This window comes from Spermophilus citellus (genome assembly GCF_964194105.1).
Source record: "Spermophilus citellus genome assembly, chromosome: 13".
In the NCBI taxonomy this organism is placed as follows: domain Eukaryota; kingdom Metazoa; phylum Chordata; class Mammalia; order Rodentia; family Sciuridae; genus Spermophilus; species Spermophilus citellus.
The window spans coordinates 62,454,760-62,468,590 of NC_138193.1; the positions used below are offsets into that span (position 1 = coordinate 62,454,760).

Sequence of the window (13,831 nt, forward strand, 5' to 3'; positions counted from 1 at the left end):
AACCAATGAAAGAGATGAGTCTGAAAACACACACACACACACACACACACACACACACAGGCACGCACACACAAGACAGTTGGGAGATAAAGGGAGGAAATGCCCACTTTTTTGGTCTCTAGGACTCTTGCCAGCAAGTGGGGGAACCACTTATTCAGCTTCCTTGTAAGAACTTTGGTCTCATGATAAATCAGGAAGCTGAAAAATGGAAAATCTGGGTCATTGGCCTAGACTTGGAGAGCAAAAAAAAAAAAAAATTTTTTTAAAGCATCTAAAACAATGTATCAATAAGTAAGTGAGTAAAAAAAGGTACAGCAATTAAAAAAAAAGATAAAACTATTCTACTAATGGGAAAAATCTTAAAAAGTACTTTTAAGAGAAAGCACCTTTTTGAAAGACGTTTCTCTTTTGATTTTCCTACTATCTAATCCTTTCTCGTACAATGGATCTATTTCTTCTGTTCACCCTATAACTTTTAAATACACTAGAGGCCTTATCCTGGCAAAATTCTTATCCTAGCAAAATCTTCTATACTCTTTGTTTTTATATGTTCATAATACCCACACCTCTATCTGATAGCTACCTGACCTCCAGATCTGCCTACCCAAATGTCTTTTTAAAAAATATTTACCTGGATGTCCTAGGGATATCTTATAGTCTCCATTTGCAAACTGAAATCAACTTCTACTCAAAAAACAAAACAAAAACAAAAATAAAAAACAACCAAAAACCATTTATTAAGCCTTCAGATCCCAGGAATAAAGTTTTCTGTAAAGTCTGAGAAGTGAGATCACTTATAATGAAGCAACAGGGTCAATGAGACTAAATAATCTGTTCTTATACAAAGTGGGGCTCTAATATTAAAACCAGTGTTCTTTTCATTATGTTATTAGGTTGCCTGTCTTAATTAATCCTTCTTTTATTACATTAAATGAGTCACGTTTGTTTCCATGTTTTTCTCCCCTCTTAGGCTATATATATATTTTTAATTAGAATGGATGAACTGTAACATCTGAATTTTTACAAAGTTTCAAAGGTGGTACCAATGGTTAGCCAAAGTTGAGAGTCACTGTAGTAAGTTCTAAGGGATGATAAAAATATTTCTCAAACTGAAATGCTGAAATCATTGTGCTGTACACATTTATGTGAGAATATCATTAAGAAATTTAACTTTATCAAGATTTCAAAACTAAGGCGTTCCCAATATTAAATTTTCAATATTTTTCTTAAAAATGAAACTTAGAAAATTTACTTACAGGATTAAATTTAATTATTATAACAATCCTTGAAATATGATATTTCAGACATCCATAGTTTGGGGGCATTTCATTTCAGAAATGTTTAATTACTACTTCTACTAACCATGCTTATGACATAATATATTCCTTTTTGAAGCTCCACTTCTAATTATGAATATAATTTAAATGCATAGGATTCTTAGAAAAATAAAACCACGTTTAAAATATTAATATTTCCTCTGCGAATGAACCTTAAGATACGAATACATGAACTGTAGCAACAACAAATACTTTTCTCCATTTCCAGAAACCAAACTCATTGGTAATCTAATTGAAATCTGAGCTTTTTATTTCCATGTAACACACTGTGCTTCAAGTAAACTTCTGAAACCTAATAAGAGACAGCTATCATCTGCTGTTCCATTATGATATGGGAAAATGAACCTGAATATGGAAAAAAGTACAAGGAATGGAGACTTAACTAGAAGTAAAAAGTAATGAATATTCAAATAATCATTAAAGAGTTGAGTATGATACTTGAAAAACTTGGTAATATATTTTTTCCAAGGAACAAAGATACAATTAAAAATAGTAAAAAGTATGTTGGGCACTGTGGCACACGCCTGTAATCCTGGCTACTTGGGAAACTGAGGCAGAAGAATAACAGGTTTGAGGCCAGCCCGGGCAACTTAGCAAGATCCCGTCTCAAAATTTAAAAAAATAAACACATTAACAGGCTGAGGTGTAGCTCGGTGGTAGAACATCCCTGGGTTCAATCTCCAGAACCACAAAATAAATAAAGTCATTAATATAATAAAAAAGTAAAATAAAAAGTTATGAGTTAAATTATCTCAAGTTCATTAGTAAAATCTGTTAGCAATACAGGGTCTTCACATTTATTGCTAAGTTTCTTATTAAGTATTTCATCTTTTTATCTGCTGATACATCATAACTAACAAATACTGTTTACATAAATAAAAGATCTTGGAAGTTATATAGTATACTATCACATCATAAGCAAAGTGGAATAGAGTAACCTTTTCCTTTCCAATTCTCATGTCTCTGCTTTTCCTTACTGATTGTACTGGCTATACTAATACCAGGTTTCATATTAATAGTAATGAGAGACATCTACTGTTCTGTCTTTGTGAAGATACTGACTTCTGGGTTGATGTAAATTTTGTTCTATTTGAGAATTATCCTGTAATTCTCATTTAAGTTGCTTTGTTAGAAAAAAATCAGGTACTAAGAAAAAAATTAGACTTGGCTTTTAAAATGCCTTTTCAGTATTTATGGAGATAATTACATAATTTTTCCTTAGGTCTATTAATGTAGCAAAAACACCAGTACCTATTTGTAACTGCCCTCAGCCTGTTAGTTAGGAAGCCCAGCTAATTTTCTGCTGCAATAAAAAGGTAAATGTTTCCAAATTATCAAATAAGCATTATATAAGATTACTTGATTATACAAATCAAGTAGCATGTTAGTTAACTTACTTAATCTTACTCCTTACTTTCACTTTCACACAAATAGTCTTCAAAATAAACTTAAAAATTCTCATTAGTATTAAACACACCCAAATTAGTAGTACAGTCTGCTCTTCATATCCATAATTTCCACATCTACAAATTCAAACTGCAGATTGAAAATACTTGGTAATAAAATGTGTCTGTAATGAACATGTACAGACTTTTCTTGTTATTATTTCCTAAACAATATAGTATATCAATTATTTGAATAGCATTTATACTTTGATACGTATTACAAGTAATCTAGGGATGATTCAGAACATTTGGGAGGAGTGCGTAGTCTATACACAAATACTACACCATTTTATATGAGGGACGTTGAGTATCCATAGATTTTCATATGGGTGTGTACCCTGGAATTAATTCTCCATGGATACTGAAGGACAAGTATATAAATTTTTCTAGGTTTCATCTAGTCTATCTTCTTACACAACATACCCCAAAAACTTCAAACAATTTCATCTACCTAAAGATTATAATTACCACATTCTAGGACTACCAGATTTTATCTCTACAGTCTAGCCAAGCCATTTGCTACTAGACTTCCCTCCACTTGAATTCCTCAAAGACCTCAAACTGAATTTAATAAGAACAAAGCTCAGGAGTCCGGGGATGTAGCTCTGTGATAGACAACCATACAAGAGACCCTGGCTGTGCAAACCCCCCCCCCCCAAAAAAAAAGAGCAAAAGAAACAGAGCTCAAACTCTCCTTCCTTATATATCTTTGGCCTCTTCCAGGATCCTCTGACTCAATACCCCCCCATCCCACCATCACCCAGTTACCAACCAGAAATTTAAAGGGGAATTTACCTCATAAATTCCCCAATTCTGGAATATTTGTAGCTCTTTTCAGCTAAGCTGCTGAGACTGGCCTTGAACTTGCAACCTCCATCAGCCTCCCACTTTGCTGGGATTACAGACCTGCACCACCATGCCCGGCTAAAAGTCAAATCTTGTCATGTCAATTCTGCTTCTGATAAAGATTTTTAATTTCTCTCTTCTTTTTCTTCTTCTTCTTCTTCTTTTTTTTTTTTTTTTTGGCAGTACTGGGGACTGAATTCAGTTGTGCTCTATCACTGAGTTATACCCTTTTTATCCTCTAGTTTGAGACAGGGTCTTGCTAAGTTGCCCAGACTAGCCTCAAACTTGTGATCTTGTTGCCTCAGCCTCCCAAACTGCTGGAATTATAAACATGCACTGCTGCACCCAGCTTGTTCTATCACTTCTTTATCATCTTTACTACTATTACCTTGATTCAAGTCCCTATAATCCTAAAGCTCTACCACTGTAACCAACTCCTAACTGATCTTTCTGCCTCTCTTTTTGTATTTCTATGATTTATTTTCAATATAGCTGTCAGAGATATTCTTTTATTGGGAGGGGGGCCCTCTAGGCATGGAATCCAGGGCCTCACCCATGCTAGCTAGACACATACTCTCCCACTGAGCTACACTTCTAGCCCCAGCAGATCCTTTTAAAGCATGATTTATCTCAAATCCTGCAATAACTTCCCATCTCACATAGTAAAAAGACAAAGTCACTAAAATTTCTAAAAAGAGTCTCCCACACTGAGCCCCCACTCTTCTTGGCTCTATTCTAGTCACACTGGACTTTCCTGTCACAGGTCTTTGAATATTCTAGGCATACATCTGCCTCTACCACTCTTCCCTTATTCTCTTCACTTCCTTCAGGTCTTAAGCCCTCTCTAATACTACTCTATATAAAAAAGCAAACCATAACAATCCTCACCTAATCCCCCTCAATTAACTCTTTTTCTACATGATATTTAACATCATCTGCCATCTTACTGCTCTTATATTTGTCCCAAACACAAATATGCATGTATGAGTGTGCACTTGCATGTGCACACAAAGAAAATGAAACTTTAAGAGGTCAGATTTTTATTCTTTTTTTTTTTTTTCATTTCAGTATCCCTAGCACCTAGAACAGGGCCTGACATATAACAGGTGCTCAATAAATATCTGTTTTTTTTAATTTTTAAAATTTTTTTTTAAAGAGGGAGAGAGAGAGAACTTTAATATTTATTTTTCAGTATTTGGCAGACACAGCATCTTTGTCTGTATGTGGTGCTGAGGATCGAACCCGGGCCACATGCATGCCAGGCGAGCGCGCTACCACTTGAGCCACATCCCCAGCCCAATAAATATCTGTTATAAGAACGAAGGGAAGAAAATATAATGGTGTTAGCAGATACTTAGTTGAAATGTTTTATGGCTTACTTTAAGTATTTACATAAATAAACTTACAGTATTATAAATCTGATTTACTATGTAATATTCCTCTGGTAATTATTCACTAATATAGTGCTGTAAATTAAGCTTTGAACATGTGAACAACCTTAATTTATTAGCAATTTATTTCTGAAAGCCTTTCTTTTAATTTAGTTATTTGGAATAGGAGTGACAAGGATAGGATGGAGTCTTAAATTTACTTTCTTCGTCTGTTCTCCTACACCAATAAGCAATGAATGATCCCCCATCTCCCGTTTTCCTCCCCACTGAATAGTTCCTGAACTTTTCTATTTCCCAGGGAAGAGGTCTAATTCATATACCTAGGAGCCCCCACCCTAGGGTAAGGCCAGAAATAGAACTTGGAGTGTGATACAAGGCTGTAATAATTGGCAGCACTTAGAGGAAAGCCCCGGCAAATGAAGTCAATGCTGAGGAATCCAGAAAAGCTAACAATTCTTAATTCAAATGTTTGTTAAGTTAGAAATAACACCAACTCCTTCCCTGTTCCCTTTTTAAAACATACAATGCTTGAAGACTGCTATTTTATGTTTTAATTACAAAGGATTTCAAGTATATAGTGAAACTCAGGGAGAAAACAAATGATCAAGTACCCACCAAGCAGCTGTGCTAAATCTTTTTTTTTTTTTTTTAAGGAGAGAGAGAGTGGGGGGGGAGAGATAGAGATAGAGATAGAGATAGATAGATAGATAGAGAGAGAGAGAGAGAGAGAGAGAGAATTTTTTAATATTTATTTTCTAGTTCTCGGCGGACACAACATCTTTGTTAACATCTTTGTTTGTATGTGGTGCTGAGGATTGAACCTGGGCCGCACGCATGCCAGGCAAGCGCACTACTGCTTGAGCCACATCCCCAGCCCTGTGTTAAATCTTAATCTCTTACCAAATCTGCTTCAGATTGAAGATAGTAAAGATATGTTTGAAAATTCCTGAACTCCTCCGAGACCTTTTAACCCTCCCCAGTTCTCCAAAAGTAACTTTTATCATGACAAAGTTTATCATTTCCATGAGATTTTAGACTTTTGTTACATACTCCTCAATTTACAGTAAATATATGGTTCATATCCTGGTCCTGTGTCACTTACCAATCATTTGACATTAGGCAAGTTCCTTACTATCTCCGTGTCTTTGCGTCCTCTCTGAAAAATGGGGATAGCACTATCTACTACCTTATATAATTGTTGTGAGTATTAAACAAATTAATCCTCACAAGTATTTTTTAAAGTATCTTGCTGGGCTGGGGGTATAGCACAGTGGCTAAGCACTTGCCATCATGCTCTGGGTTCACACCCCTGGACTACGAAGAAAAACAATTACAAAAAAAGAAGGGAAGAAAAAAAAGTACCTTGCTCATAGGAAGCAGTGTACATCAGTGTTAGTAATTATCACACAAAGCTGCAAAAGAATCTGTCATTGTGTGTAACTATACACTCAAACATATACTGCTTGAGGACAGACTAACTACCAAATGACATACATAAAACCCATACTGTCAGAGAGTTTCAAAAGTGGATTAAAACCAAAAGTACTAAGTTCATTCTGGAAAGGTTCACTAGCCTACATAAGGAGGAATTGAAAGTGCTAAGAAACAAAGAGCAAAATATCTTTAAAAAAATTATAAATGGTAGATAACATTAAATCAGAATATAAATATTTGATCTGAATTCATAATGATTTAAAAATATCTAAATAGCCTCTTTTTATGAGATTTGGGTAGAGGGTTGGGAAAGAAGGGGCAACTCCTCAACAAGATGCTATTCAAAGACTATTTTTTGCCTGCTGAGGTTAAAAAAAAAAATCTACACAAAGTAAAACATTATCTGGCACTCAAATTTTACTGCTCTTCTCATTTAGCTCTTTACTAACTGTAAGCAAAACTAATTTAAATTTAAAATGATGTTTTATAATAGGATTGACCTAGATAATATGATTTTTCATAATGACAATTAGATTCTACAAAATTTATTAATGCAATTACGGACACATTATCTTTGTTTTGACATGGAATTATTTTTAGTATAGTCTCTAAGTCAAAAGATCAGAATACATCACAACTCAGGTGCCCTATATATTATCTGACTTCCAATGAATTTCTTTCAAGAGCTTTTTGATGACTTAAAAATACATCTGTGCTTTGTAGACCAATTGACACACCTAATTTGATATATACACAGAGGAACAACTAGAGCTAATGAGCATCTAGTAGATGCCATTTGCTGGGCTAGAAGTTTTTATTCCCGATCCACCTTTTAATTCATGTGAAATATCTCTATGGACAAAATTTAGAAGGCTACTAAACAAATGTACTTCTGCAAAGTGCTAAAAATGCCTACTACGAAAACCAACACTTAATCTCAAGCCACATTAAAAGGAGGTAAACTATGCTAATGACACCAACAGAACAGAACTGAAACATTTGTTTCCCCTATAGTTCAGCATATATTTCTAATTCCAAGAGGTTAAACTGAAAGTAACAAATGTAACGTCAAGAAAAAACTCTACCCCACCCCTCCCAACAAAATCCCTCTGAGGGAATTTGTGCGGAAGAGAAGATTTATGCCTTAGAAAAAGTTTATAAGTATAGTTATCCTCAAGTGAGAACTCTGAAACGGAACAACTGCTTCTGTTTCATGCTCTCCCTACCCCCAACTCCAGTAAAAATTTTTACATGTATGAGTCAGTTCTTCCCTCAGCCCCAGTAGAAAACTCAGTGGGAAATCAAGCTATATAACTTGAGTAAACCACCCCCACCATCATCACCCACAACAACAACAACAAACTATTCTCACTACTTTCCTAATGGAAGAACCACCCCACCGCTGCTCACCCTCTGTCCCCCACCCCAAGCAAGACGCAACGCCTGCAAAGCCGGGCGCTTGAAGAATAATGATCCAACTTTTCGAACGCAATCTAGATAGAAGACGCAGATTATTTCCTGAGTAGTGCAAGAAGAAAGCAGAAAAGGTCCTCTCCGAAAAGAAGGCTCGAGCTTTAGGGCTCTCTCTCTGCCTGCTGGAGGATTCGAAATCGGCGTGTTTAAAAGACTCTCGGAAACAGCACACTTCGGTCGCGGCCGGCCACAGGCCTCCGCGAAGCCGGCATGTTTACACCTGTCACGAGGGAGGAGGAGGGAGAAGGAGGAAGCCCGAGCGAAGCCCCAAACTTCTCAAACAGCTGTCGGGAGGGAGCGGCCGGCGCGGAGCTGCAGGCAGGTGGAAACCAAGGGGCAGGGCGAGACAGCGGCGGCCAGGGAGGGAACGGCTCACACACCCCCGGCTCGTGCCCGGGGTGGCAAGGAGGGTGCGGTGCGCTTCGGGAGCCGCCAGCGGCTTCCCCGCACCAGCCGCGGAAAGGAGAAGAACCGGAGCCCGAAACCCGCAGGCCCTCAGAGTCGGCTCCGACCCCACAGCCCCGGCTCCGCGGCAAGCAGGTGCTTCGGTCCAGGGCGAGGGGCCGGCCGGTGGGCCGGGCCGGGCCGGGCCCCCTCACCCTATCCCTCGGTGCGGCCGGGGAATCCTCGCGGCAGCGCTTACCTGGCTCGTCCGGGGCGGCCGCGATGGGCATGGCTCAGGGGCCCGGGGAGGAACTGGCTCCCCGGGGAAGGACTGGCTATTCGGAGCTGGTGAGAGCGGAAGGCAGGCTGCTCCCAGCCCTGTCAGTGCAGCAGCGCCATGGACGCCCACCCGGAGTTTCAGCGCTGCCGCGGGACCCCCATCCCACTACCCTCCGCCCTCTTCCGCCGCCGCCGCCGCCTCCACCTCCTCCTCCGCGGAGACCCCCCGCCCACTCCACACACTCTCCCATCATGCAGCGGGGGAACCGCTGCCGCTGACACGTCACTTCCGGGCGCAGGTGGCTAGGTCGGGGCCAGGCGCTAGTGGGTGCTGGGGGTGGGGGAAGATACTCTGGGGGAATTAGTGTCACAGAAAGCTTACCCTTGCGCAGGCGCCGATGCGCTGACCGCCGGCCGCCATTTTGGGTGCGGGCAAATTGCCCTTTCCTTTACTTCCTTTGCGAGTCATCGAAGTGTGGGGGATAGACATCCTCCGCCCTCCGCCGCCCGCTGGGGCGGCGCTGCAGGCGAGGGACTGGCGTTCCTCTCAGCCGGTTAACGTTAATGTTCAGCTCACGAGAGTTCAGTCTCTCGCTCTCCAAATAAAATTGCAAAGGTTTGGAAATACAGAACCAGATCTTCTCCACCAGAAACCTTCTAGACAGCATTTATCCGCTTGACCCTTTCGCTTCCAAAAGCGACTTTTTTGTTCAGTCTAAATTGTTTCCCCTTTTTATGTTAGACAGCAGAAGAGGAAGCTGTTATTTAATAAATAATAAAGAAGTGATTGTTATAAATCAAATTTAAGATGAGAAACCAGCCGCCGAACTAACAGATCATCTTCGACAAAATAATAATAATCCGGAATTTTGCTAACAGGTATAGATGATGGTCGTTTTTCATAGATCCTTCAAATCAATTTATGCATTTAAACGCATTTCTGTAACAGAGGTCATAACCGATTGTTTCCATCATCGATCCTGAGCAGTTGATCCTTTGCGTTCTTGTAACCTTTCCCCCTCCGTTAGCATGATATCTCTTCGAACACCTGCCACTGTAAAAATCAGACTATAGGGCTCTCGGATTATTATTGTACAGGGTTCTACCCCACAAATTACAAGCCCTGTCGGGTCCTCGTTCTGCCCACATTTGCAAAACCTCTGCATCAGTAATTTGAATAATTTTAATTAGTTCCCAAACAGCAAAGCTCACAGCTACGCAGAGAAACAAGGATGGGAAACACCCTTAAGTCACAGAGAAGTGTCCACCCCTTTGAGTAGAGGAATTATACAAATCAGGGGAAAGATAAGGACAATAGCAGTTCATCAAGGTTTATCCCGCCTCTGCAATGTTATAGACAAATTAACTTGGCGCGCTAAAACAGACCCACATTTGTCTCTTTACAACTCCATTGCTCTAAGATATACGGAGACTGCATCACTTTAAATTTGAGTACCAATTGCTTTGTGGTTACGCTGGATTTTTTGTTATTGCTCAGTCACCAAAGTGAGAAAAATCTATATGGCTTGTCAAATTTATTCCTATTGTATTTCGCCCCCTGCTGGTTTAGCTCGTGTGCAAGCTTGGAAAAAAAAAAGTTTATAAATATTTATCTACCGGGAAGGAAAGAAACAAAAAAGTGTGTGTGTGTGTAGAAACTGGAAATGAACTTATTTTAGACAAACACATACTTGTTTTCATTTGATGACGCTAATAAATACATTGGAATAAGAAATACATTGGATAGACAAGATCCTACAGCGACTATTAAGAAATGTTTCAATAGTGAACTTTAAATAATTTAGTGAATTTTAAAAGTTTAATGAATTTAAGTATCAGAACGTTAATTGCCTGATGTAGTGGCACACACTTGTAATCCCAGCTATTCGGGAAGCTAAGGTAGGAGGATCTCAAGTTTGAGGCCAGTTTAGGTAACTTAGAAAGACCCAGTCTCAAAAATAAAAAAAGGTTGTGGATGTAGCTCAGTGGGAAACTGCTCTTGGGTAATTCCCAGTAACCCTCCCCACACCACATACACACACACAAAGGGAGGGGGGGACCTAGAAAAATTAAAAGGAAAACCCTGCTGCTAGGAAAATATCTTCCTGATTTCATATGTAACATGTGATTATAAAATGATGATTTTTATCAGGTAAATGTAGAAACCAATTCTAGCCTCTTAAAAGCAACAATTAAAAAGATCAACTTCCAACTCTGTCTATGGATTTGAGTAGCTATTTGGCCAACTGACTTATGAGTACAATCAACCAAACTGTAACTGATACTCTTAAATGAAATTCTGAAGATAGCATTTTAATACTTACAAAATTGTACTTAAAAAAGGAAAGTCTGTGACTGTTGTTAAGATGATCAACCTGTGGGAAATATGCTTATTAAAATTCATTGCATTTGGAGGCAATGATAGTATTGTTTTTGCTTACTTAAGTATGACCTTAATTGTATTATCTGAGATTTGGTATCAAGAAAGGAAATAAAATGGCCAATTATCATTTCTTGTATTTATTTCTAGTTGTTCTCCTGCGAACACTTTTTACAAGGCTATAATCACAAAATAATTAGGTTTTGTATTCGTTTTTTTCACATAATGGTATGTTGTAAGTATTTCTTCCTATTAACATCTTATAAAAGTTCAATTTTAGTTGTCTACACAATAATTGATGGAGTAGAAATACCATGATGTATCTAGTTCCCTATAAATGAATAAATTCCAATATTGCAATCAATACTTTGATGAATATTTTGTGTATGTGGCTTTCTCCAATTTTCAGAATTTTTTCTTAATATAAAAATTACTGAACCAACCCAGCAGCTCCGGAGGCTGAGGCAAGAGAATCACGAGTTCAAAGCCAGTTCAGCAAAAGCGAGGTGCTAAGCAACTCAAGTGAGACCCCGTCTCTAAATAAAATACAAAAAATAAGGCTAAGGATGTGGCTCAGTAGTTGAGTGTCCCTGAGTTCAATCCCCAGTACCATAAATAAATAAACAAACAAACAAACAAACAAATAAATAACTGAACCAAAAGGCTATGAATGTATTATCTTCATATTATTTTCCAAAAAAAATCTATGTCAAGTTACATTGCCACCAGTACCAGGGATGTGCTGATTTTAACGTCTCCTCACCAGCAATGGATATAATTAAAAGGAAAAAAATGGACTACACTAAAAATAAAACAAATGTAATTCAGTATATTATTTAAGAAATCAACAAATAAGTAAGCATGAAACCCCAGCAATGTAATGTTATGGAATAGGTCTATAAATAGTCTCTATTACATGATTTTCTAAAAGTTACCTAACATTTGCCTCAATTTTCTTGTGTGTCAAATGAGAGAATGGAACTTGATCACAGGTTCTCACAGGTTTTTAGCACATGTATCTCTTTAAGAATATAGTGAAAGCTTTGGTCTATTCTGTAGAAAACATCCCCACAGACATTCAAATGTCTTATATCTCCTACAGTCATTCATGGAATAAGGTCTGTGAACCATACCTTAAGAAAACTACACCAAATGATCCCCAGAGTCCTTTTTGTTTCTAAATAATTACCTATGATATTATTTTATAATTCAGTTAAAAAATTGAATAAATAAGTGCTTTTTAAAAAAATTATCTTTAGTTGAGGATGGACATAGTATCTTATTTTTATGTGGTGCTGAGGACTGAACCTAGTGCCTCACACGTACAAGACAAGTGTTCTACCTCTGAGCTACAATCCCAGCCGTAAATAAGTACTTTTTAATGAATAAAATAAATTGTGATATATTCATAAATACATAACTATTCAGTATTTAAATAAACCAGTATGGTTAGGTTGTAAAAATAATGAAAAGTGAACAAAGGTTAAAAATTAATAAAATATAATTTTTAAAGATAAGTCAGTATGTAATTGTTTATAGATGTACTTTTTTAAAGTATAAAAATATAGGTGAGATGCATACACACCAAATTTATTGGGGTATGGTTTGGTCATGCAGTTCATTTATAACTGTATGATGCTTCTTATCTTAAAAAAAAAGAATTGAAGAAATACGTGAACCACATATGTGATTTGTAATTTTCTGGTAATTGCATTTTTAAAAAAGAAAGGGAGGGGCTGGGGTTGTGGCTCAGTGGTAGAGCGTTTGTCTCACATGTGTGAGGCACTGGGTTTGATTATCAGCACTGCATATAAATAAATGAATAAAATAAAAGTCCATCAATAACTAAAAAATATTAAAAAAGAAATTATCCTTGGGGCTGGGGTTGTGGCTCAGCGGTAGAATGCTCACCTAGCACATTCAAGACCCTGGATTCGATCCTCAGCACCACATAAAAATAAATAAATAAAAATAAAGATTAAAAAAAAGCTAGTTTCCCTTAAAAAGAAAGAAAGAAAGAAAGACAGACAGACAGAAATTATCCTAAAAAAATGGAAAGGAAACAAGTGAAATTAATTTTTATAATATATTTTAGTTAACCAAATATGTCTAAAATATTTAACAAGCAATAAATATCATTATATTGTTAATGAGGCAATTTGTATTATTTACAATATACCTAAAGTGTCCTTTTTTAACATGTAATAAATACCTTTAAATTATTAATGAGATAATTTACATTATTTTTGTACCAGGACTTCAAAATCCTATATATCATATTCATAGCATATTTCACACATTCTGAGTGCTGGACAACCACAGTGGTGAGTGGCTACCATATTGCATGTTTTTTTTTTTTTTTTTTAAAGAGAGAGTGAGAGAATTTTTAATATTTATTTTTTAGTTCTCGGCGGACACAACACCCTTGTTGGCATGTGGTGCTGAGGATCGAACCCGGGCCGCACGCATGCCAGGCGAGCGCGCTACCGCTTGAGCCACAGCCCCAGCCCCATATTGCATGTTATTGTTTAAAGTAGCATGTTAATAAGTGAATGAAACTGAGAATTTCTGTGACATATTACCGAGAGTATTAATTAAACTTGGGAACAGGGAAACTTGGCAAGTTTGCAGCCAAAGCATAAAACTTGTTTGACTATCTGAAAATGTTAAATTCCATATTAATGTAAAGTGCAAATACAACAATAGCCTATTCTTTAAATTTAGTATGTGAGGAGGAATTTTTAAATTAATTTGTAGAAATACTAAACAGATAATTCCCAAATTAGTAAATACATCTACTAAACAAATACCTTCTCTCATATGGTCATCTCTACTTAGATTAGAAAAATCTTGGAGAATGAC

The 13,831-nt window shown here is 37.4% G+C and overlaps 1 protein-coding gene across 6 annotated transcripts in view; it reads right to left on the bottom strand.

The window, feature by feature from the left end:
* Positions 1-8,853, bottom strand: part of AFTPH (aftiphilin) — a 64,694-nt gene extending 55,841 nt beyond the window's left edge. For 4 of the 6 annotated variants that reach the window (XR_014018600.1, XM_081264802.1, XM_081264805.1 and 1 more), the window contains exon 1: positions 8,570-8,850. The gene's annotated coding sequence lies outside the window, so the exon portion shown is untranslated. Of the gene's footprint in view, positions 1-8,569 lie in introns of all 6 variants that reach the window. The other 2 variants (XM_081264803.1, XM_081264804.1) reach the window with 2 other exon arrangements.
* Positions 8,854-13,831: the final 4,978 nt, after the last annotated feature.